The following is a 27428-nucleotide window of genomic DNA, read 5'->3' on the forward strand; positions in this document are numbered from 1 at the left end:
AGTTAGTTGGGCCAGATTTCTTTTTGTTGCATTTTACTTTCAGGCATAGGATACAGGAAGAATTGCTAATATGAAAGTTAAAAATGTCAACAGCAAGGGAAAAAAGCTCTTTAAACTTCCAGGTCAGTGGCATCATTATCACTTAAAATAGATGGCAAAAGTGATGAAACTGATGATCCTTCACCCATGAACTGGATTTCTGTACTTAGCTGTTGAGCTGGAAAATGGGCTGAACTTTGCATACAAATTAGAAAATAGAATGTATGGTACATTTTTCTTTCTTTATCTGGAATGCTTAGGGAATAGAACACTCAAGGAATGGGGTTAATGTGATTTTCAGGTTAATCGAGGTTGCTTTTGCTTATTGAAAACTTTTCTAGCAGAAGCAGTTGAGAAAAAAAAACTTTTCTAAAATGCTTGCCTTTCTTTTCTTACCTTAATATGAAAGACTTGTGAACATCTGTACATCTTTTGGTGCTGAATGTGCCTTAAGGTATTGAGGGAAGGGATTTTTCCCCTAAGGGATATTTGGCCATGCCTGGAGAAATCTTGATTGTCACATCTAGGAGGGGTGACTGGCATCTAGTGAGTAGAGGCCAGAGATGCTGCTAAATATCCTATAATGCACGGGGCAGTCCCCACAACAAAGAATTATCAGCCAAAAGTGTCAATAGTGCCGAGATTGAGAAACCCTGCCTTAGGGTCATCACTCTTATCATAATTTTCATGAGTAGCACTGTATTAATGCTAAGCTTTACAGTTTACAAAGCGCATTTTTATTATCTCAAAATATGTAAGTGGATTGAATATTTTCCAACTAAATGTATTGGTTGGCAGTTGAAAGGTTTTCACAAAATACCTGACATAAGCTTATTTCCTTATAGTTAAGTACAGCAAAAATTCTGGTTAATTGAAGATTTTATAAAATGTCATTGTTTTGAGTACTGACTGTATGCAGGAGTGGGAGTGAGGAGGGGGATATGATAGAGGTTAAAGACACAACCAGAGGCACAACCGCCTGAAGCTAATATCACTTTAAGAGCCCTCTTTAAGAAAAATAATACAAAATTATGAATACAGTATTTGGAATAAGGCCTCAGAAAGAACCTGTGCAAGTAAGGGGTCATTAAACTTCATCATATATTCCTCTATGGACACAGCTGTCAAGGGTCTAAAAACAGTTTGAGAAAACAATGTACACATATCAAACCAGAACTATATATAAAAGGTCATAATGATAATATTAAAAACAGTTGCCTTTAATTGAGTTCCTAGTATATGCCAGGCACTGCGCTAGGTGCTGTATTTAATCCCTAGAACAATTAAACAGATTCAGTATCATAAGTTTTATTTTACAGATGAGGAATCTCAACCAAAGAGAATTTAAGTAATTTAGCCAAGGCCACACAGCTAAGAAATGCTAAAGCTGGAATTAGAACCTAGGTCTGTGTACCTCTAGAACCCACTCTCTTGGCAGTACATTACATGGTTTCTTAATATGTGCTAAATGTCAAATAACAAGAATTACTGTAGGTTCTTGGAGAAGAGGAAGAAGAGATGTCTAAGGCCTGCTGGGATGGATAGGGAAGGCTCCCTGGAGGAGATGAGGTTTAAGCTGGCCCAGAGGTGTGGAACCACATATTTAAATATCATGCTTATTTCAATTCATTTTAAGTACTGAGAGAGAGCACTATTTTTGATTAATTTAAAATGTGAGCCACATATCTGACTGATTATTTACGGAGGAAATGAAAGGTTAATGAATGTCTTGAGGAGGTGATTTCTCACACCACTGTGACACAAAATGAGCTGTTAGGTATCTGCTGGGATGTATTCTTCAGTGTCCGCTTGTGAGAAACATCCTTCCTGGTGACGTTTGTTAACTTTGATGGCAAGTTGGGACGATACATTTGTTGAATTTTTAATTCCCTGAGAACCTTCAACATAATAAAATCAGAGGGTTTTGAGTTCTGTTAGAAAAATGAGCAAGATTTCTAAGGACATCTGGCAGAGCTTGGAGAGAAATAAAGAAGCAAGCCCAAAGGAAACAGAGTAAGTCTGTCTCACCAGAGGCAGCGTTTAGTGTTCTTCTGAGCATAAGAAAGGCAACAGAGAGCCACAGAAAACATAAGTGTTAGACGACCCCCGAAAGAGAACCCAGGAGCCCAGGCTTGTCACGTACTCAGTTCGATTGTGGGCAAATCACTCAACTTTCTCCAGCCTCCATTTCCTTACCTGTAATCTGGGACCATGAGCCTGGCCTTTCCTATCTCAGCACTGTTGTCAGAATCAAACTGAATAATATCTACAAAAGTGTTTGGGATGTGCCTTATGTAATTATGTGGGGTTAAATAACTGTGGAGAGAGGTCATTCACTAAGATAGTGTTTTTCAGGTTCAGAAAAACTTGAAGCTATTAGAATATCTGCTTTAATCCATGCCCAGATGGTCTGTGCAAAACAAACTCACTTATTTGAAGGTAGTTCTCTCACAGCACTACCCTTTCAAAATTTAGTTTAAACTGGAAGAGGTGGGAAAGTTATCTAAAGATAGGAACCTTTAGGTGTCACAAAGCTGTTGCGTTAAAAGCCGTAATTATTTCCTCATCCTTACTTTCAGTGCCTTCTTAACTCTTACTTAACATACAGTTCTTACCAATTTTGGTTTTCTAGTTCACAGTAAGTGAAAAGCTACAAATTAGAAGGGGTGTGTATGGAGGGGGGTGGTGGTATTAGAAAGAGGTGCATTAGCAGCAGAGGAAGTGACAAACTGACTTAAAGGGGAAGGATGAGTCCCCCCAAAAAGCAGACAACATTGTACTATGGCACAGTATAATCATGGATGTTCATCCTGAGTGCCTGACTCATCAGGGTATGGCTTATTGCATTCAGTAATTTCTGCTGAAAAACCTAGGGAAATTATAATACATCTGAGGGAAGGTTTCCATCAGAAATGCTCAAATTCCCGATACTTAAGAGAGTACATTTCAATGATCTTGAAATGTTACTCACGTAGGGCAGCAATGATCCTACTGATGTGAGGTAAGTGAGGCCTCACTGCCAAAAGTGTCATGTTTTGCTCCTGATCTTTCCTTTCTTTGAATTTTTGGTGCAGGGCTTATGGGAGTAGGGGTGGGATGGGAGGCTTGTGCGTAATATGGTGCACAAAGGAACTAGTCAATGGGAGCAGTTCTTGTTCAGTTAGTCTTAAATCTTTTTTCTTTCCATCTGTTACAGATGAACAAGGCATAAATTGTGCCCTCAGTTCTTTAATGACTTTGGTAACCAAGAGAATATTCAACTTTGCTTTTACAGTAATTATAATCGCTCTTTCTGAACTAGTTTCAGAACTTCAAGTATAAAAGCCGTTTTACCGTCTACTGTGAAATTTAAGGAGGAAATATCAAGTTCCCGGATCCATGTTGTGTGTTCACTGTGCCTTTGTAAGATTTGTTGGAGAAGATGGATAGCTTGATACAATGGTAGATATGATAAATGCAATGAGAGAATATGTGTGAAATGTAGATAAAATTCATTGTTTTAAGGAGATTTATTTTTATGCCCACAAATAGGACCTGAAAGAAATAATGCCACAATCCTCATTCACTGAAACTTAAGCAGTAGTTTCATTCACTGAACCATGCAGGTGGCAGAGCATTAAATTATTTGTTGAAGAAGTCAGTGAATCCTAGTCTACCCATTTGGGGGAGACCTCCCTTTATTGACTCCCCCATCCACTTCTCTGTGAAACTGGGGGCTGGGTATCACTGAGAATTAAAACTGCTGGTGGGAATGTGAGTTGGTACAGCCACTATGGAGAACAGTATGGAGGTTCCTTAAAAAACTACAAATAGAACTACGATACGACCCAGCAATCCCACTACTGGGCATATACCCTGAGAAAACCATAATTCAAAAAGAGTCATGTACCACAGTGTTCATTGCAGCTCTATTTACAATAGCCAGGACATGGAAGCAACCTAAGTGTCCATCATCGGATGAATGGATAAAGTAGATGTGGCACATATATACAAGGGAATATTAGCCATAAAAAGAAACCAAATTGAGTTATTTGTAATGAGGTGGATGGACCTAGAGTCTGTCATACAGAGTGAAGTAAGTCAGAAAGAGAAAGGCAAATACCATATGCTAACACATATATATGGAATATAAGAAAAAAAATGTCATGAAGTACCTAAGGGTAAGATGGGAATAAAGATGCAGACCTACTAGAGAATGGACTTGAGGATATGGGGACGGGGAAGGGTAATCTGTGACAAAGTGAGAGAGTGGCATGGACATATATACACTACCAAACGTAAAATAGATAGCTAGTGGGAAATAGCCACATAGCACAGGGAGATCAGCTCAGTGCTTTGTGACCACCTAGAGGGGTGGGATAGGGAGGGTGGGAGGGAGACGCAAGAGGGAGGAGATATGGGGACATATGTATATGTATAACTGATTCACTTTGTTATAAAGCAGAAACTAACACACCATTGTAAAGCAGTTATACTCCAGTAAAGATGTAAAAAAATAATAATAATTCAGAAGATGTTCAGCTGGTTTTCTAGAGGCCCTTTCTCTTCCAATTTAATGCTTAATCTAGACATTTTCATAATTTTAGAAATCTGAAGTTAAATTGCTCCATAAGACTACTCGAGAGAGGCCCACAGACCCTTTGGGAGCAAAAGCATCTGTTTTTCTATGCTCATATTTAAAAAAAATATGTGTGTGGAAAAGTGTCTATGTTTTTTCCCTTGGATCCATCTGGTATGCAGATTAGGTTATTTGCAGACCTAAGTATCTCCATGTTTGGATTTTCTACATCGGTGCCAAAAAAGGATCTATGTATAAAGATTGATCTTGCTTTGAGTACAGAACATTCCTTGCCATTCACCTTAATCTGTTTCTCTTTGATTTAGGTACCCTGAGAACATGTGGAGGGCTGGGGGGGGGGCAGAAATGAGGGAGGTTTCTGGTTTTAATTCACCAGATTTACCTGTTATATAGGTATTTTCTCTTTAAGAAAAAGCTATTAGACCACATTTTTTGGTGTGTGTTCAAAGAGAAGACATTTCTTCAGCGCCCCCTTCCCTTTTCTACTTCCTCAGTTACAAAAAGATACTGCTGTCCTATGGCAACCTATCTGATTTCAGCTGTGTTGGGGGTTAAATGGTGGTAAGCTACAGAAATCAGCCTCAGAATATGCCAGACTTCCCCAAAGAAGTCTTCCATCAGATATGATAAAAGCCGTTCATTTTCTTGAATGAAAAACCCGAGCTACTAAATTGCTTTAGTCTTAGTAAACATATATCAGAAGTCCATTCCTTTAGAATTATTTTTCTGATCATCTCAATCTTCACACACACGCTTTCTAACCGAATGACAGTGCTTCATATTGCAGTCATCTGACTTGAATAAATGTGCTGGATTAGTGAGGCCGAGAAGAGCCAGTCACCCAAAGTCAGCCCAATAGTGGGGGTGGTACAGATGGAAAACAAAAGGCTGGAGCTTTTCATAAAGAAGGAAAATGGGAGTATAACCGAGAAATCTCATCACTGTGTATACTCTCTTCAGGGGAAGCTTATGCAGAGAGAAGGCAACTGAATAGAAAATAAAATCTATTTTATCAAATGTAAAATCATCAAATAAAATGCTACGATGTGAAGATTAGAGGACAAGGATTTCACCAAAGAAACATGTCTTTGGGAAGTCTCACTTCCCAGACTTCAATATTGCATTCACTAAGGCAAATGGAATATGCTGAAGATGTAAACAGTGGGAGAGGCAAAGAGAATATACAAATAAGAGGCAGTAAATGGCCACAAGTAAGTTAAAGGAGCAACAGATTATTCCTGCTCGTAGAAATAAGGGACCATTTCAATGCATGTTAATCTTGGTGGGAACACCTCATTGTATTAGCCCTTAAACATCATTTCTCGAATTTCATTTCCTTACAAACTTCCTTAACAATTTGTGATCTATCCACATACCACAATACTATTATTTTCTTAATATTTATCTTTATAGCTACTCATTTACTTAAAGTTAGCAGTGTCCAAAGCAATAATATCCATGAAACTACATACAAGAAAATAAATACAACTGTGTGAAAATAGAATCTATTCATCCAGATGTCACTGAAAATCCTCTGGTGTACCATCAGGAGTGGTGGGTAATATTGCCTGAACGCAGTCGTGTCTTTAGGGAAGAGAATAAAGATCATGTCTTCCTGTCCAGATAAAATACGGTTAATTTGCCTTATGGTTCAAATCTTAAGAGTATCCCTGTCTACTTTCAAAGGTTCACGAGTCTTGTAAGGGAGCAAAATGATGGGCAGTTTGGGAGGTAGCAGATAATGCCTGGGACTGCGTACAAATGACAGATGTGGAAACTTACAAAGCCTTTCCTAAGGCAATTTCCATGTACTGCCCCACCTAGGAAGCCCAGCAGCTTTGATCAGCTGGAGTCCTTGGTCATAGGGCCAATAATAAATACTTAAAACATCTGGAACTTTCCATCAGCTAACTTCCTGTAATGTGATGCATTTCCAAACACTGTGTCTTTTCTTGGAGTATCTCATCTAGAAGATCTTTCACAGCACCCTATTTTTATTTGGAAATAACTCTAGATGTTTTTTCTGGGAGGCGAGGTAGGGGTGATTTTAACTAGTATTCAACCTAGAATAATACAGCAAAAAGAACATTAGTTTCTCTTCAACATAGCCATATGTATGACTTTTGTAGTCTCTGCATTTTGCGTTGGCTATCCCCCCAAATCAGCAATAATTTATTTTAAACAATACATTTTAAATAACAGTGTTCTTTATGCATACTTTTATGAAATTTACTGTCACCTATTTTATGTTCACACTTATAGCAACTTTTGTTTTAATATTTACAACTTTATTCTAAATATTAAGTTGTATCTTTTTTCTTCTCTCTGTAGATCTTACAAAATTGTTTGGGCCCAAAGCACTATAATCCTGAATTTCAAGATCTACTTGAAGGACTGTATGGGTGGTAAGTAGAAGGCTTGGCAGTGCCACTAGACTCATTATTTGTATTTAAAAAAAAAGAAAAAGGAAAGGCAACATCTGGCATAAGGCTGAATAGTCACTCCAACATGTGTCTTTTCCAGCCACAACCACTAGGGGATGGGTGGGATAACGCGGGACTTCTTCATTGGCCCAAGAGTCACACTTTCCCATCTTTAGATATTTATCAGGATCAACAACTCTAGTATCTCACCTGAAATGACACCTTATAGAATTGAAACTTGTAAGAGTCTAAAACTCTTTATAGATGTGATCTGAATCACCCTTAAAGCTTAGAACAAATAGGTATTTATTAAAGGTGATGTACTAGAAAGAGCCGTGAACATTGAAGTCAGATGGTTCTGGATTCAAATCCTGCCATTTACTTACTAGCTCCGTTGCTGTGTGCAAAACTGAACCATGGACGGTTGGGTAGAGTTTTAGCGACCCAGGTTCAGCCCAGGATGTTGAGGCCTTCAAGTCAGGAGGGGAGAGGAAGAAACATGGTGTGGGGATGTGTCGAATGAGATGTTCTCCTTAGAACTCCCTGATTTTGCCTCTGTGAATGTACTTTCTGTCTGTGCGATGCTTCCAACATTTGACACCCTAATCTGTGAAATTTTCTGTTGGCTGAAGGAAGCAAGTGAATGTGTTTTTATTTTCAAGTAAAAGTAAATATCTCTCAGAAACCCAGTGTGTTTCTCAGGCCTTTGGTTTTCAGGATAGTTGCTTACTTGGCAGGTTTCTCTCTCTTCTGGGAGCCATGTCATTTAAGTTTATCTCAATTTGAAAATGGACGACAAATGATAGAGGCTTAGTTTCTGGGAGGTAAAACACAGAATTCTCCTAATTCACAAATGTTTGGTTTGGTCTTTCACTCTGGCTATTTGAACTTCCATTCTCTTCTTCATCTGATAGCTCATCCACCTTTGTGATCACACTGACATGATAAACCACTGGTAGCTTGAAGTCAGCCATGGTGGAAGTATATACACCACAGAAATCAGCCAACACTACAAATCAGGGCTTTCTCCCCTCACCTTGAGAGCCAGTTTACCTGCATACCACTGGATTCAGAAGGAATATAGACTGAAGTCCCTAGTGGATGGAAGTGTTGTTTTTCTTAACCACATTCCATTCATTTCTTCTTTCAGTGAACATTTGTTGAATGCCTGCTCTGTACCAATCCTGGGGCCAGACACAGGGGAGACAGAGGTCACCAAAACCTGGTCCCTAGCCTGGAGGATCTCACCATTAGGGTAGGAAAGACTGCCAAGTTAACAGACAACTATAACCCAGCAGGAGAAGTGTGAGAACAGAAATATGTACAGCAGACTGAGGAGAGAATGATTAACTCATAACCTGTTAGAGATAGAAAGTACTTTGTCTCCAACTAAAGACCTAAAGAATTTTTTTCCTGTGGTTTTTATAAGTGGGAGCCTGACAAACAGGTGACTTAAAGAGAATGCTATTTTGAAAACAAAGAGAGATGTATTTCAGAGGGCTATTTCTCTTGATTTCAGGAGAGCCTTGTTGTTCCACAGTGCTTACACACTAGAGGGAAGATTTTTATTTGGACCAACTATAGGCATTTGTTGTGATGGTAAGCCAGGGCTGGCTCTATAAGAAATTGTGACTGAAATGATTCACTGGAAAAACTAAGTTAGAAGGGATATAAATGGTTATACAGTAAATAAAAGGCGATCTGCTAAGGCCAATGCATCCCAGCTTTGCCGATTACAAGCTACGTAAACTTAGGCAAGTTACTTAAACTCTCAGTGTCAGTTTTCCATCTGTAAAACAGGGAACATAGTAGTTGAGAGGCAGCGAAGTAAGGTGGTCAAGAGTATAGGCTAGACTACCTGGGTTTGGGTCCCTACTTTGCCCTTTTATAGCTGTGTGACTTTGGACAGTTAACTTAAACTCTCTCTTTCAATGTCCTCATTTGTAAAATAGGTCTATCATTAGCACCTACTTTACAGACTTGCAGTGAGGAATAAATGAAATAATGTATCTAAAGCTCTTAACACAGTGCCTGATGCTTATCCTACCTATATTAGTTAGGTTTTCCCTGCCTTATTCCTATTGCAGTGCTCCCTCCCTCTATCCTCCCCTGCGGCAATCACATCTATCCTTCAAGGCCCAGCTTATATGCAGCCTCTTCGATGAAGCCTTCCCTGATTTTATGTCTTCACTTCTAAAATGTAGAGAAGTAGTTTCCTGCCGCTATGGGGTGAGGGATTTGGAGAGGTATCAGAGCTTGCTGCAGAGGGGTATTGAGGCCACTGGTTAGGATAGCACTGGGTTGGAGGTACAGGAAAGGAGCTGAGGTTTGCACTTGGAGTTCAGGGGGATAAGCTGAACTGGGGGTTAACCAACAACAAAGTAACTCACATTGCTACCCTCCACCGCCCCTTCCTCTCCTGCCTGCATCATTGATCAAAACCATGAATTCAAACCACACAGGAACTGTGGCTCTGAAGAAGATGTGTGTGGGGAGGTAGGGGATTGTTCTGCCCAGAGACAAAGGAGCACAGGCCATAACCTAACTTTTCACGTGTAGTCATCACAGTGTTTCTACCACAGGAGAGAACAGGGGCTGGGGCTGGGTGGTGAGAGGCGTGAGAGCAGAAGTTTGGCAGGGTCAGGAGGATGGATCTCTCCTCTGCATTATACACCATTGCTCAGGAGTCTCGGGCCGCCCCACTCTGACAGTAACAACTGGACTTGGCTCATCTACGCTTCATTTCAGGAGCAAGGAGGCATAGCTATTCCAGGCTTTCTCACTTGAATCCACAGAGGCCTTGGCTGTAGAGAGAACACTGAGGAACACGATTCAAATTCCTTGGTAGCTCAACCTCGGGAATGTCTTAGGACAGTATTTCTCAAAGTGGATCAGCTGGAGAATCTGTGAAGATGCAAGCACCTGGGTACCCCTCTCTAGAGATTCTGATTCACAAAGTCTGGGTTAGGGCCACGGAGTCTGCATTTTAACACTCAGGTGATTCTGATGCACACTGAACTCAAAGAACTGCCTTTCCATATGATAATAAATGCACTTTGAAAAGCTAACAGCAAGACTGTCAATGATGGATTCTCATGAAAGGGGGTAGGAAGGGAGATATTGAGCTTATGGGGGTGCTCCCTTGGGGACCTCCCATGGGAAGCCATGGGCAGGGAGGGGGCAGCCTGAGAACACCCACCCAGACTCCTGGGAAAGGTGCCAAAGGAGGAATTTCTTGGTAAACCCTGAGACAGAGATTTGAGGGCCAGTGGTTTAATTGGGAGTTGATTCCAGGATGCGCTGGTAGGGGAATGAGGACATGGGACAGCAAAGGGAAAGAAGCCAGCGCAGGTGCATGAATGAGCAGGGTGGCTCTGAGCACCTCTGGGAGTGGTGTGCCGCACACCCACCTGAAAGGCCAGGAAGCTGAAGTCTGAGTCTTTCAATTCCTGTTCACCACTGGCTGGTAGCTTCTGTCAGGAGGATTAATTCCTCCCCAACACTTCTGACTTGTCTGACTCTCAGGCTGAGAGAAAGTCTTCAAGTGGAGAATCGCATGTGCTTACAATAGGATGCCATTGGCACGCATGAAAAAGGCTAGTGCCAAACATGGGTAGGGCACCAACAGCATCTGCTATAACTGCAGTGACTTTATGTCACATATATTGTACTTTATCATTTACATATTGCTTTGATATGCGTCACTGCAATTGATAAAAAAAAATGAGGTAGGTAGTAAAACATGATGGTGGTGGGAGTGGCCTCTAGAGTCAGACCGACCTAGAACCGACCTAGTTCTTCCTCTTTGTAGCTGAGTGACCTTGGACAAGTCATTTTCCCTCGCTGATGCTCACTTTCCACATCTATAAAGTAGGGATCATAATGGCAGCTATTTCTTGAGGTTATTTTAAGGCCTAAATGCAGAATTCCCAGCAGAATGCCCATGATATTAGGGGATTCAACCAATATTCCTTCCCTTTCTTCCACCCCTCTCTCTCTTTACTCATCTTTTTCCCCACAGCACACAGCCCCAGTGTATGGCACCAAGGTGGTGCTTAATAAATGTTTCTAACACGGAAGGCTTCAGTACACCCTGAAGAAAAGTCCACATTGCTTATGAGGCAGTAGACTGAAGGTGCCATTTAAAATAATATAAAATCTAGAAAAATGTACTGTGGGGATGGGCATTGAACAAACTCAGATGCAAGGAAGGCTTCCGCCCTGGAGAGGAAGATGTCTTTTAGACTAGATTTTGAATGATGCAGGGGAACTGTTTTTGGCAGAGAGAAGGGAAGGAGGATCCCAGGTGGGAAGATGCCCTGGACAAAGGCCTGGTGGTGGGACAGAAGACAAACATAAGCTAACATTTATTGAGCACTTACTGTGTACAAGGCACTGTGTAAAGTGATTTTTGTACATGCTTTATTTCATCGAATCCTTACACAACCCTGCAAGTTAGGCACTACAATTAATTTCATCTTTCATGTTAGGAAATTGAAGCACAGAGAAGTTGGGTAACTTGCCTGAGGCCTTACAGGCAGAACGTGATGGAGCCTGGAGTCAAAATCATATGTCTGCCTCCAAGCCCAGTCGCTAAGTGTTAGCGGCTATAATGATAATTACGAATCATAAGAACTATCATTGTTTCTGTGGAATGATCAGCTCCCACCATGGATTCAATAAAGACTGAGTACCTACTTTTGTTATGTATTATTACCTAAGTACGGAGCAGTTATAGCCTCAATCTTTGGAAATTCTCCTTTATTGTGGAGCATCCTGGGAAATTCCCCTTCGGTTTCCCCTAAGTATTTCTCAAAGCCTTGGGCTTGGTTCATATGATTATGACTCCCATTTTCGATTCCCTATCAGCATACGACATGAGTTGTCATTGTTTAGTCACAAGCTGCACTTGTGATAAATGTTGGATAATCAGAACAAAAGCACAGGAAAAATAATTAGAGGGAACCAAAGGGAAGAGGCTCACAGCCTTGAACAAGAGACTGTGTGAAGGTTTCTAAGACTCAGTCCCTGAAGCTCTGACAATGCATTTTGATCCTTGTCTTAATGCAAATGAATGACTCCATCAAATCATAGGCAGTTTGTCACAGTGCAGGTTATTTAGCTAGTTAATTAAAAGTCTGAGTGAGCTGGTGCCTCCCTGCACTGGGCTCTGAAGATAACCAAACTGTGTTCTGACCAGGCAAGTTAATTTAAAATAAGTGACCTCAATTGGGTAATGGCTGCAAGTTCAAATTCAAGAATCGCTATAATTAGTCCCAGACGGATCTTAATTGTTCTTTCAGGAAACAGAGTGAGGAAGGGGGAAAGAGAAATGCCCAAGCACCAAGTAAATGTTATTTGCCATATCTTTCAAAAGCAGGGGAGCTGACTGGGTTAGGGCATAGTTACTATGGTATAGCAAGACTTCCATTGCTGCTTTCCAAATGCGTCCTTCTAGACGTAAAATGGGTGTAACTGTTTTGGGAACAAGAACTAGAATTCAGCTCTCTTAACGATGTGATCTCAGGCAAGTTATTTAACCTTCATATGTGTCTGTTTCTCATCTATGTAATGGAGAAAACACTATTAACCCTACCAACCTCAGAGGATGGAAGGAGATACTTTGCAAAACTGCTTTGAAAAAAAAATATAAAGCTCTACAAGGCTGTATTTATTCTTTTTTTTCTTTCTTTCTTTTTTTTGCGGTACACGGGCCTCTCACTGTTGTGGCCTCTCCCGTTGCGGAGCACAGGCTCCGGACGTGCAGGCCCAGAGGCCATGGCTCACGGGCCCAGCCGCTCCGCGGCATGTGGGATCTTCCCGGGCCGGGACACGAACCCGTGTCCCCTGCATCTGCAGGTGGACTCTCAACCACTGTGCCACCAGGGAAGCCCTGTATTGCTTTAATCCAGGAAAGTTTCATAGTCAGAGACTTTTGATTTTAGAGTATAATACTACTCTAGGTGTGTTTCTCTTTTTATTTTTTCCTTCTACTCTGCCATAAACCCAGTACCTTCTGAACCGCACCCCTTGAGAGGTGAAAGGATCACAGCGGGCAGTACGTTCAGCACCGTATCTGTGTGGTGGTACGTGATGTTCTAATTTCTTAGGAGGTGTGCCCACAGAGCTGAAAATGATTTCAGCTTTGTGTGCTTTTGGAAAAAGTCAGAGGGCACACACATTTAGCATTTCTTTTTTATTACAAAATCGGATCCTTCTCCATTCATGTTAATATACATCTTTGACTTGAAATTACATGCTGGCACAGCACTGTGGTACCACGAGGTTAGTGTAAGTCACGGTGAGAGCAGGATGGCTTTATCTTCTCTTATTTTTTTATGTGAATGCTTGGTTTCCCTTCACTGTTCTGATACATCTGATACATACACATATCTTCCCAAGCTCTGGAAGCCAAAGGTAATAAGAATTTGTACAATGATAAAGATAAATAAGTGACAAAATCATAACCCAATACAAAGCCTTGGAAGACCAAGAACTTGACCATTTGGGGATGCACAAATGACTGCTTTTGAAGCTGCTTTTCTTTCTGGATTCCACGTTTTAAAGGGAATTGTATTGTGATGCCCGCTTGAGTCCCCCTTAATGGAATGTAAGCATCTAAGACAGAGATTTACAACCTATACCTACTGACAGTAATCGCAACTGTTTATCAATTTAAGCCTAACCAAAACTCGTTAAAGGAGCTTGCTTTGGAATCAGAATCTGTGTTCTGCCTAGTTAGATGAGCCAAGCAAATAATGGAGTCATGTCTCCCAGAATTGCATTGCTATCAAAGGGCTGTGCCTTTTGCTGAAAAGAGCTTGAGGTCATAATGAACAAATAAACAAACAAAAAACCCTGGTTCCACATTACCTACCCTTCATCGCTGGGGAACACCCATCCATGGTAGGGAGCTGCAGAGGGCACAGCTTTGCAAGGCTTTTGCAAAGGTTTAAGCCATAGGCTGAGCAGTCGTTTCTACAAGTCTCCCTCGGGAGTTTGTGTGGTGCACCATGAGTAAAAGCTGCAATATGCAGTGCACACAGGACTGGGAATTATTCTCCAAGTGATAAATGTCCGGACTTTTCTCCCCCTGGAAAATGTCAAGAAGCTATTTATTTAATTCTACAAATATTTATTGAGCACTTACTAGGTTCCAAACTGTTTTAGGTGCTGGGGATATGGCAGTGAACAAAACACAAAGCACCCTGCCCTCATGAAGCCTATATTCTAGTTTGGTTCTCTGGTGATCACTCCCTCCTGTGAATTCCTGTATTGTTTCTACCTCTCATCCTTCCCTCAGACTACTAAGTATTTACCCAAACTAGGCATGTGTCCGGCCATCCCAGTAAGTCCTTGAGGGCGGGGCCCCAGTTTAAACTCATTAGTATGTACATCATTCAGCACGGTGCCCTGTAGGCAGGTGTTCAGTCAATGTTTGTGGATGATGAGAAAGAAGAAGACTCCAAATACAAGGAAAAAGGATGAGAATTTATATTAACTTCAAATGTTATCTTTCTGGTTTAGTATGTTTTCTTACCAGACTCATAAGCTAAACACTAATTCCAGGCAGTTGGGTGGGAAGTGGGATGGGGGTGAGAAGGCAGGTGCCCTTTTCAGGGGAACCCATATGTAGATATCTATTTGGTCCCTGTATTGGCATAGTCTTGGGTGGTGTGGCACAAGGAAGATGGACATTGGAATCAGATCTGGGTTTAAATCTGTGTTTTTTCACTCACTACTTGTATGGCCACTATGTATTAGTCCCTCTCTCAGCACCTCAGTTTCTTCATTGTAAAATGATGGGATAGTTTAATCCCTAAGCAGAACCTACTCGTATCAGATATCAAGTTACTGTATTTCCTAGTGGAAAAAATTCTGTTTCTCGAGGATCAAAAGTCATGATGAAAGGTAGAGTCGTGTTCTGGTCAATATAGCCTATCTTCTTATTGGTATCAAGTTTCAATGATTCTGCTTTATGACGTCTGAGTTATTCTCAGTTTCCTAATTGGCACTGCTTATTAGCATTCACTCTGACAAGTGAGCTTGTCATACCTACGCAAATATAAATTTCCACCAAACCAGGTGAACTATTGGCCCTTGAAGACTCAGTTCAACAAATCATCAGGAGAAAGCCTCCCTGATCTCCGAGTCAGGCATGTTTCTTGTGCATTCCCATTAGGATCTCTGTTCCTCTCTGTCATTGCACTTAGACCTGATCATCTGTTTACTTGCCTGCTTCCCTACTAACCCACGAGCTCCTTGAGGGCTGCAACAATGTCTTATTTGTTTTTCACTTTTTCTTTAAACTTATTACTAGCTCTTACCCAGGAAAACAGACACAGACAGCATGGATAGGAATGTCTTACTTTCAAGGACAGCTTAAAACAGTCTCTTTACATTTCAGCAGTTCTACTGGAAAGGATTGTGCATAAGAGCCTTCTGTTTCCTTTTTTCATGCAGTTGAGAAGATAAAACTATTCACTTGTTTCTGCCACTTCAAATATTATTCTTATTTATGTAGATTCTATGAAGAGGACATTTGAGTAACGGGTCCTTTCCAGTTTCCACAAAGAATCGAGTCTGTACTAGTCCCCTTTATGCAAAAAAGTCTTTGTTAGATGTGTTGGGTTCTGCTGCAATGAGATTGCAAATGAAACCGTCCCCATCTTCCTCTGGGGTATGGTAAAGGGAAATTCATCTCCATCTGACAACTTTTCAGCTAAGCTCTCTGAGCAAAGCCAGTAATATGGAACTCATGAAAACTGTTTGAAGACTGAGCAGCTTTCTCTACATGTGGAGAAACCGTACCATTTTCTCTTGGCTCCTAAATCCTCCAGTACCTGGACCATTACTAACATTGCTCTTTCTCTTTAAAAATACAGTTTGATGGTGAGATTATCATGCATGCATTCTTGACATGAGTTAAGAAAGTGAAGAGAATGAGTTGTAGGTCACTGAGTGGTAGGGACCATAAAAGGAAGTGGCTAGGATTTCACATGTATTGTTTTTTGGGGTGTTGAGGTCACTGCCTGTAATTCAGCAAGCAAGATGTTGTGGTGGAGGCTGCAGTGTACCGAGTCACTGGGGAAGAATACTACTGGGAAGTTGTCTCGGGCAAAATGTGCCCTCCTACTTGGTTTCAACATTTCATAATTGGTGCTTTAGCTTCAACAGGTTGGGTGTGAGAAACAGCCCCTAACTCTTCTGGGGAGGAACATGAACAACATTACCCCTCCCTAATGAAAGCAAATGCCTGAGGATTCAGGGATGGGTCTTCTGCTACCTGTTACCAAGGGAGCTAATGTAGAAGAGTTAATGGCTCTGTTGGGAGATGCACTTTCCCGCCACTCCTTGCAACTCTCTCTGAGCAGCTGGTGGTGGTTGCCATGGACACCAAGTAGCAAATGGGCCAGGGTCAGAGTTTGAAGGATTGTCCCTGTGCTTGAGTGGGTGAGACTGAAATTAAGTTAATGTATGTACAAATAAGATGTGTTTCTTTCCTTTGTGCCTTTGAGATAATGGCAACAAAGCAGTCTGTCAAGCAACAATTGATTTTATATTGGCCAGGGAAGAGGAAGGAGAAGCAATTTATTGAATAGGAGGTTCTCAAGTTAAGCACAAGCAGTAGTTTGAAATAGGTCAAGAGAAGTGAAAAGGGCTCTCAGAGCTGCTGAAGAGATAGTAATGATGGAAAGGCACTTAAGAATCGCCATTAAGAAGCTTTCTATAGTACCTTCTTAGACTGCCTAGTCCATTGCTTCAGGGTCCCTGGATCCTCATTTCTTAATCTAAGACCGAGTATTACTGAGATTTCACTCCATTCGGTTCTGCCCTCTTATTTACCTCTGCAAGTATGTGTGTGTGTGTGTGTGTGTGTGTGTGTGTGTGTGTGTTTTAGATAACATTGTTTCAAATCAGTTCACCCAGTTTTCCCTTTTCTATGTCCCCATTCTTAAGATGGGTGGGCACACTTTCTGCCAATGCTGAGCTCTGAAAGAGACTGCACCCTTCCTGCCCCTGTCCTCAATAATGATCCAGTTATAACTAGAGCCAAAATTTCCACTGTTGAGGGGCTTCCCTGGTGGCGCAGTGGTTGGGAGTCAGCCTGCTGATGCAGGGGACACGGGTTCATGCCCCGGTCTGGGAAGATCCCGCATGCCGCAGAGCGGCTGGGCCCGTGAGCCATGGCTACTGAGCCTGCGCGTCCGGAGCCTGTGCTCCGCAACTGGAGAAGCCGCAACAGTGGGAGGCCCGTGTACTGCAAAAAAAAAAAAAAATTCCACTGTTGGGACAATGAAAAGCATGGAAACAATTTAAGTTAAAGCACAGAAGTTTGAATACAGTACCCTTGTTTATGACCAGTTAACCCCACTATGGTAGGACAGTCCTGTTTGGCCCACAAAACCATAATCAAAGCACTTGCCACCCTCTTGGTAGCACTCACAAATCCAAACCTTTAGAAGATCATAGAAAAGTAACAGCACACCGTCAAAGACAATATGAAGACTCCAAATATCTGGGGAGCATGTCCTAACCACCAAACTCTTCTCTTACTCCACCACGTCAGTCTCCCTCTCTTGAGACCTGCCTCAGATGATAGAAGGAGCTTAAGTGCTCTTTGAGTTTTCAGACTCAGTGACCACACGTTCCTTTCTTTGTTCATTTTCTCCTCCTTAAGAAATGAGGTGCAGTGACTCTAATTATAATGCTTGATATTTGTGGACTTGCCAGGGATTCTCTCCAGGGAATCTTCAAATACCTTAGAGAAATTGTCTGATTCATCTTAATGTCATTCTGGTAAGGCAGGGAAGGCTTTTTCTGTTTTATGGCTAGGATGACGAAAGGTGACTTGGCGGTTGCAAGGTCACCCAGGGATCTTGAGATAGAACTCAGCCGCCTTTCTGGTCTTTGGCCTATAGTGCTAGATGACTTCAGAAGATATTTGTCAATTACTATTCTTTTTCAGAGTAGGGTGTTGGCTGTATGTGTACATCTGGAAGGCTGCTTGGTAGTTATATATATTTTTCAAAAGGTTGGAGAGAGAATAGTGGTGTCTGACTACTAATCCCTTCCACTTTAGCTCTACCTCTAGTGACATGACATTAATTGCCACCAGTCTCCCCAAGCCCTGACCCTGGCCCATTGAATTGTGCCCCTCACTTGTCAATTTGTTATAACCTTTGGGCAGAGACAAGTTTGACCCTGTCAAATCTGGACAGAAAGAAAGCTGCCCCAACAAGGGTGGGATTGATTTGACTAAAAGATCCAGGTGAGTGGTTGGTAACAATGGCATCAAACTGATCAAGGGCTCTTTCCCACCCTCAGTCTCATCAAAGTTCAGACCTTGGCATGGATCAGTCAATGGCCTTTGCCCTTCAGTGTTAGTGCAGTAAAGAACTTGAGTCTGCACATTTTGTTTTATTTTTTGTTACCGCACTTATTTTGCATCGGCTTGGTGTCTCTCTGTAAGGGAGTCTAGAGGTCTAAATTATTTAAAATATAAGGGTCCTGTGGCACAGTAGCTTTTGTGTTTCTGTTGTAAACTGTGGTTCTCGCAGCCCTTATGAAACTGTTTGTTACAGCATCTGTTAGAATCTAGGACAAGAGTCCTGTAATCAGGCAGCTGTGTGATGAACCTTCTAATTGCTATATTTTTGTTGCTCTTAATCTGGGAAAGTTTCCTAATAAAGCTGGATGATGATTCTAAAAAATTCATTAATGTTTACAAGCCAGTAACTCTAACCCACAGGACCTTGTCAACCTCTCGGTGCCTGCAAAGGCTTAACTGGGACACTCACAGTGTCAGCCATACAGAGGAACAGGTGTCAGGGTGTTTTCCTCCCATGCCAATTGAAAACATATTCATTGCCTGTGGAGGGATAAAATAGTTATCTATGGTTAATGTTTCCTTTCTTTCTATTTTTTTAAAGAATGGATCTGAGGTCTCACTTGATCTAAGTGATGGGATTAACTCAAAACAAAGGAGGGTATTTATATATTTTTTTCCATTTGAATTGGTTCATATTTTTATAATTTTAGAATAAGGTACCAGCCTTGGTCTTAAAATATTGGTGTTAATGGGTGGGAGAGAAGGTCTTTTGATTTAATAAATCTTTGCTGCAATCTACTATACTTTTCTGTGTGCACAGGGCATCCGAGCAAGATTCTCAGTCAGCAAAGAAACATTCAGTGATGGTCACTAGCCTGGAAATCTGAGGAAGCAGGAAAGTTGATTCACACATTTTTAGATACTTATCATACTCTGCCTTCCAGAATTATTACGTTGCCTTATCACCCCTACTACTGTAGCATGGAAGACCTGTCCTTTCCCCCTCCCACCATATCTAGCACTGGGTATGGTAAAATGGGTCAGGACTCAATCAGTAGTTCGTGAATTGAATTTCTTACCTTGTTTTTCACAGTGCTGGGAATCATAGCTTGTTGGAATGGGAAGGGACCATCATATTCAACACATTCATTTTTGCAGTTTAGGAAATGGAGGCACAGAGCGATAGGGTGACTTTTTGAAGTCATACAGCTTGGGGCTAGCACCTAGGTCTCCTGCCTCAAGACTTCCGTACTCTGCTTTATAAAACTCCAGGATGTTTTCAGTCATCCCAAGGACTCTTGTGAGGTTCCCTAATGAACATTTATTTGAATTTGCATTTATTTTTTAAATTAAAACCTCCAAACCACATAGGAAATAAGCAAATAATGAGGTATCACAATTTTTAAAAATGGGAGAAGGGGAGGGAACTGTTGGTTGAACAGGAGCATTTCCTTTTTGAGACCAAAGTGTCTAGCATCTGAAATAAACAAGAGTCTTGCTGTTTCAAAGTAACCATCTTGAATGATTTTTTTCTCTTTATTTTCCCAGAGGGGATTTGCTTCTAAATATTCAGGAAGCCAGTCTAGTGTGAAGTATGACCAGAGAATCAGACCGTCCTTTTTAATAAGCCAGAGATTAAAATCTCTAAATATAGAATACTGACGTCTGCTACTAACTCTTAGGATAAATATCTTTGCATTTTAGGGAACAAGTTTATTTAAGGCTGCCAGTGAGTGTTAAAATCACCTAACATGTTGAAGGTTTTTACTGCAAGTACAGGGTCCTACTCACTTAGGGTCTGGAGAATGGTAGGCTGGACTTCAGAGAAACCACATCTGCAGTGAGCATCTTTAAGAAATCCAACCATAGGCTTTGCTTTTTTTGGGACACTGTTCTGCAATTGTGGGGTGCATTTTTGCTTCAAAATGTTTATTAGGGTAGTCTGAGATATGTTAAGTAATAGGATTAAATCACCACGTCATTAGGGTGAGAAATAGAGACCACTGGACACCGTGATTGGTGAGGTAAGAAAAAGGGTCCCTGAAAGGGATGAATGAGGCAACAAATTTATAGAGAGAAACCTGTAATGGCTGGAGGTGCGGAAGGAAATGGTACATCTAGTAACATACAGTAAGAGATGAAGGAAGGCCAGTGGGTATGATTGGCTATGTATTCAACTATGTCTGGAAGCATGCCCATTAGGAGACTGGGGAGCAGGGAAAGCAAAGAGGAATGGGATCTCTTTTTTTATATATGGGCCTTAACATGTGCCTGGGAGAAGAAGATGGAGAGGCATAGGTCTTAGAAAGCCTTTGACCTCACATTTTATGATTTTATGATTAGTTTACTCATATACAAAAATAAGCTGCAGGCTTTTCTAATTCCTTTTATTCTACAGCATATATGTACCTAGACTTTATTATATTATTTTACATTTGGTGAGGTGTTGTTCTCTAACTTGATTCACCTTGCTAGGGGCTATTACAAATTTTAAGAAGGAAAGAAAGAACGAGATATTTTGTTTCTCCTAATAGCGCCCAGTATAGTAATCTGAATATAAGCCCTTGTGTGATGTTAATCTCAGAACAGTTGACTGGCCCTTGTCTGGGAAATTTTCCTTGTAAATTATAATACCTGTTCTAGAGATCTGATACCTTTGCCTTCCTTCTTTTTCGTGAGTTGCCTCTTTCATGATTATTCAGTGATTTCTTAGGTAGCTAGGCAATTTTATCCACTCCAAGAGGTCCTATTCTGTATGGCATCTTGTTTCTCTATCATGTGGGTATGGCCTCAGATTGCCCTTTGAAATCCAGGTAAGTAACACCCGTCAAATCCCTTACCTATGTTTGTCTTTTGAAGATTCTGAAAGACATCTCCTTCAGTCCACCTGTAGGCACAGGCTGGTAAATAAATGGCATCCTGCCTTGGTTCAGGGGGTCTCCAGTGTAGCTGTACTGTCTCCTATCTAGTATGCAGCCCACCATATAATGTGAATATCATGGAGGACATAGACCTAAGTGTGAGTTATAGAACCACTACTACGTGGTGGTGGAAAAGTGTTTAAGTCTCAGCTTCTAACCATGCCTCTGAAAGCAGGTCTCTAGAAGAACTTTGGAATGCTAAGTATAGAGAATCTTTCTTAGACAACCTCTAGTGTTGAAAAGGATCTGAGCAGACATATGGTGGGTTGTGGCACTGGGCACAGAAAGGAGGAGGAGAAATGTGAGTAACTTCTCTGTCGCTGCCCCTTCAGACCTCTAATTTATCCTAACCATGTCCCCTAACCATGTCCATCTTCTTTTTTTGACTTTGGATAGGGTGAAAGGGAATATCTATGGAATAAAGCAAAAAATGCAAGAGCATCAGGAAGATTCTCTGGAGTAGCTTGTACCCACCCCCGAGAGAGAGAAGTAGGGTAAAAATCTCCCGGTTCACTCTCTATCCCGGTTCTACCAGATACTTGATTAACTTTCCCTAGCATTTAAGCTAGTCAGAGATTCCATTACTGCGCAGAAGCACCCTCCTCAACCCTGCCTCACCAGGCAAATATCACGATAGGTGATTGGAAGAGCTACATTCACACTGAATGAGACTATTCAGAAAAACCTACTCTCCAGGAACAAATGGGACATTTTGACGGGGGCATTTATGTTTTTAGGCCATGAGAGAGACAGGAGCAGGCTCACCCCTAACATTTTTGGGGCCCACAGCAAGAGTACAAATGGAGGACTGCATACCATATGCCTAAATGTTACAAAGTCCAAAAGCAAGATATGCCTTGGCCTGGTCTGTGTATCCACCTGTCAGCCTAACTAAAGAGATAAACTGAGTTAAGCTCAAACTACCAGAAATTGAGTTTCTTTGGAAATAGTAGAGAAACTGCAGTTCAGGAAGTACAAACTGTAGCAAGCTACAGAGGACTCCTTTGAGGGTTTGGGGTGGGCTGCATTTATGGGCAAGGGGCACAAAGAGGGGACACAAGAGGGGAACTTGTCCAACCAGAGCACAGGCAGTAAGTTCACTGGCTTGAGGATGGTAGGAGATCCTTGTCGGATGTTCTCTGTCGGGAGATAAGGCTTGGAGGTCTGTAATTTAGGCACTTACGGGAAATCAGTCTCTCAGTTCTTGAGGTTCATTTTCTTGAGGACACACACATGAGATTCTCTATCTCATACACCCTGTTGGGGCAGGGTAGGGCAGGGTGGGGTGGAAGCTGGGCCCACGGCTCAGAACTCCTGGGTGGACACTGGTTCTACCTGAAACCAGGATGGGGTGGACCTGTCAAGTTCTCCAAGAAGCCAAGGACAGTAAGTTCCCCAATCCCAACGTCTCACTTTTCTGACTTGGAGTTGCCGAGCAATTCTACATGTCTGCCAAAACTGTATCATTCAAGTAGTATACAGGGAGGGAGTGCAGTTATCTGGAAAAACTTGTCTGCCAAAACTGTATCATTCAAGTAGTATACAGGGAGGGAGTGCAGTTATCTGGAAAAACTTATCTGCCAAACCCCTTCACTTAGCGTGATTTGGGGAGGCCAATTTTAAACAAAATTAGCCATTTTTTCTCTGGTTTCCTATGACATGAGTTGTCATTTTCTCCTTCACTGCCCCTGCCCTTGACCCCATGTGCCTTTTTGCTCTGATCTGGGAGCCCAGTTTGGCTTATGTGTCCTTTTCCTTTCTCCCCATGATGTTCAGCCAGCTACTAACCTTTCAAAAACTCTGAAGACCAAAAAGAAAAAAATGTCTTTGCGTTCCAGTGTTTATGATATCAGGGGTCCTCTAAAGCATGGAACTCAAGGCAGCTGTCCTTATCACCTGGGTTTAAGGGTGATACTGGGTGCTCAAGTCTGGTGGCCCAGAAAAGCTGAGCACCCACCCCAAATATTTATCCTATGGGCATTTATGCTTTTCCAGAACCGGTCTTATTTTATGCTTGCTTTTCCAGGAGTTAATGGAGGGAAGGGGAGTTGTACCTTCTGGACTTTGCCAGTTACGTTCAAGTTATTCCCTAGTAAGGGAAGGAGGAAATGCGCAACCCCTAGGGCAGTTTTTGGTAAAATAATGAAGATTGTGGTTCTTTATCTGAGAATGAATGCCCGCAGATGGAAATTCTAGTTGTACTTACATATCACTCTGAGAAAGCACCCCTCACAATTTACTCCTACTCTTGTGGAGCCCATTGCATAGTGAGATTGTTTTGGAGCCACAAGTAAATGAACCTGGGTATGTTTAAGGGGCACATTTTCAATTCCGTGTGTTAATGGAATATGGATCCTTGTCAAGTGGAGAAAACATCTGTGAAATTCTTGTTGTTTAACAATGCTTGTTGTAAACAAAGCTGCTGCTCCAGGCTTCATCAGGATGCTTATCTCTTATAACCTGTGGTTGAATCTATTCCGATTGAAAACCTCTGTCAGATGCAGGGCTGATTAGTGTAGTGATTAACAGCATTTGGAGCCAGATTCCCTGGGTTCAAACTCTAGCTCCACCAATTATTAGCCGTTTGACCTCTAAGTCTCAATTCCTCCATCTGTTAAATGGAGATAATATTCCCATCTGCCATTTAGGGCTAATATGAGGATTAACTCACATGAGATACAGAAATGGGCACATATTCGCCCACATTGATTAAAATAGTATCTGGAACATTGTAAGCACTTAATATATACTTGTTATTAAAAATGCCCAGTTGTCATATGTAGCTCAAGGCTGTAGTGTCTTTAATTATTTTAAGTGATGCTGAAAAATCTAGTTAATTCTCAGATAGTCCTTGGGCTTATCAATCAATGTGTCTTACGCAATATTACACTGGAGAAAAACCAGGTTGTCTAGCATGCTAAACATATTAGTGAGAACTCAGCATAGCTCAAGTCTTAGACTCTGTTCTCATGATAAGACCTTAGACTGAGCTGATATCTTGGAAGATCCATGAGGACACTGTTCTTGAACAACAGTCCCTAAATAACTCATCTTCATAAGCACAAACACCTACCACTCATGAGCAAATAGCTATGGTTACCAGTTATTAAGTGCCTACTGGGTGCCAAGCACCGTGCTAGGTGCTCTCCCCATGTTACCTTGTTTGATCCTCCCAATTCATGAGGATCCCATGAAGGGAAGGTAGTGGAATAGTCTTTTAAGATGAGAAAATTGAGCCTCAAAAAAATTGTCACTTTCCTCAATGTCATGCAACAGGGAGGTGAGGGAGCTAGGATTTGAAGTCACGTCTGTTTGATTCCCAAGTTTGTGTTTATTCAACCATACCACACAGTGTTCCAAGAAGAGAAGATGATACCCTCAAACCCTCAAACAAGGATCATTGAGAGTAAGGGCTGAGACAGAGTGGGAGCAAACAGGGGAGAGGAACTGGACAGTACCAGTATGTGCTGAGTGGAGGGTGAAGCAAGGAGAGGACATAAGCCTCTAACGTTTTTATTTCACTTGACTGAGGTCTAGCCATTGGCAACAGTGCTGTAAGTGACCAAAAGTGCTAGACGTATTTTGGAGTGAGCAGTATGTCCTTTGTGTTATAGCCTCATACTTTACAAGGACCCCTAATACTGTTCATCTTGTTTAAACTGTTATCTTTAGAAACTTGACTTACTAACGTGGATGTTTCATTTCTTAAAATGACTGTTTTTGAAGTGACAGTCAAGGTCAAATGAAAGGAACCTAAGAGATTGACCTGCTTCAGGATTCTGTCCTTAAGAAGCACTACTTTCCATGAGGAGGTGATTTTAGCTTGAAATATTTATAGGGGAAATCAGACTTTCTATATTTTTTCTGCACAGCACATTGAAACATATTGGTTTGGACTCCATTAAGTTTGCATATGCTATAATTCAAGCAGGGGCTATGCTGAGATTTACCTTTGAATTATCTATGGAAAAAATAAAAACATGGTAAAGACCGAAGGGGGGGACTTCCCTGGTGGTCCAGCGGTTAAGACACTGTGCTTCCACTGCAGGTGTGGGGGTGAGGGTGGGGTTCACGGGTTCAATCCCTGGCCCTGGCGGGGAAACTAAGATCCCACATGCTGCATGGTGAGGCCAAAAAAAAAACAGGGAAAAGATATCCAATGAATAGGCAATTAGGAAATATTGTTATCTATTTGATAAAATAAGTCTTCTATAAGGATATTTATTTAACAACACAGAGGATTAATTTGGAATACTTGTATATTCCTGAAAACAGTCTTAAAACTATTCTAGATCTGACTATTCTAATTCAGAATGGCCTCACATTCATATAGCCCTAGCTGGTGGAATTTTTTTTTCACATCTTTATTGGAGTATAATTGCTTTACAGTGTTGTGTTAGTTTCTGCTGTATAACAAAGTGAATCGGCTATATGTATACATTTATCCCCATATCTCCTCCCTCTTGCATCTCCCTACCCCCTCCCTATGCCACCCCTCTAGGTGGTCGCAAACCACCGAGTTGATCTCCCTGTGCTATGCGGCTGCTTCCCACTAGCTATCTATTTTACATTCGGTAGAGTATATATGTCCATGCCACTCTCTCATTTCGTCCCTAGCTGGTGAGATTTTACTTTCCTCCAGTTTCCTCTCTCCTGTAATGAGTACTTTCTGATGCTGACTCTCTCCCTAGTCTAGTTAAGCTCATTTGCTCTGGTACTGTCCTTAGGCCTGCAGAATGGTTGGTCAGTGCTCTCTTTATGATAACTCTTTATACTTGAGGATAGTGATTAAACTGCCTCTTGGCTCTCTTTCGCCAGGCTAAACAACCCCAGCTCATTTAGCCTTTCCTCATAGGCCCTATTTTCTAATGCTTTTATCATTTTTTACTGAGCTTCTCAGGATCTTGTCCAATCGCTTTTCAATTGTCCTAAGATGTAACCTGGTGAACGGGCCTAATCTAGGGTTTGGTATTGGCTAAATATTTAATAAATGACTTAAAATTAAGGAAAATGGTTTAGTACAGGCGTAAGAGCACTGGACTAGGAGTCAGAAGACTTGAGTTTCGTCTTTGCTCTGCCACTTACTAGGATTGGGCAGAGAGCCACATTTGGACAAATCATGTAAATGTCTCTAAGCATCAATTTATCATATGTAAATTTAGGATAAACACATCTGCCCTGCCTGCCTCCCATAGTGAGGCTCAAATGAAATAATCTATGTGAAAACCCTTTGTTTAGCATCAAAGCACGATGTAAACACTATGTGTCAGGAACTTTTCTGAATGCTTTGCATATATTAACTCATTGAGGTACAGTTATCATTTCCATTTTACAACCAGGAAATGGAGGCTCAGAGAGTTAAGTAACTGGCTCTAGGTCACACAGCTAGTAAGTGACAGAATCCATGCAGATAAATATTAAACATCCAACAGAGACATTCATTTTATGGGGCCAGACCTTCAAAAGCAGTCCACAGGTGGACACACCACTGGGATGGAGGATCTTTTCAGTCATGGGTAGATAACTCTATAAGAGGCAACTTTTTCAAAAGTGAATGTTTAGGTTGGTCACTGAAGTAGGGCAGCTGTCCACCAGTGGGGAGGGCCTCATGAGTACAACACAGTAATAGGAATGCTGTATCAGGTCAGGTCAATGGTTCATTCTTCCCAGGACACCCAAATCATCCTATGGAAAGGGCTCTTAATTCTTGGATTCAAGATCTGCAGTTTCTAAATATTCTCTATGAGTTCTGACAACCCTTCATGGTTTCAAATGTCTCTAGCTCTGCCCTTTTGTGTGTTAATTCTTACAGCTATAAGTTTGGAATACTTTCCTCATAGATTAACTGTTAAGGAGAAATATTAAAGACAGAATAGCACCTAATTGAATCTTTTTTTTTTCCTGCTGTGGTCTGAAGAGTTGAAAGAGATTTTAAAAAAAGCTTTGGAAAGAAACATTGGAATAATTTGATTTACCCCATAAGTGTTTGAACATTCATAGGGAAAATTAGAACTTAAATCATGAAATGGGGAGGTTATGCTATATAGTAATATATTGAAAACTGCTTATATTTGAAAAATTGTACCATATTGAGGTATTTGCATTAACACCATTAGATATAGAATACAATATGA

The 27428-nt window shown here is 41.3% G+C and overlaps 1 protein-coding gene across 1 annotated transcript in view; it reads right to left on the minus strand.

Annotated features, from left to right (window-relative positions):
• The window catches only part of GRIA3 (glutamate ionotropic receptor AMPA type subunit 3), a 282812-nt gene that overhangs the window by 109353 nt on the left and 146031 nt on the right, over nucleotides 1-27428 (minus strand). The gene's annotated exons all lie outside the window — the stretch shown is intronic.

Source organism: Mesoplodon densirostris, chromosome X, assembly GCF_025265405.1.
Source record: "Mesoplodon densirostris isolate mMesDen1 chromosome X, mMesDen1 primary haplotype, whole genome shotgun sequence".
NCBI lineage: Eukaryota > Metazoa > Chordata > Mammalia > Artiodactyla > Ziphiidae > Mesoplodon > Mesoplodon densirostris.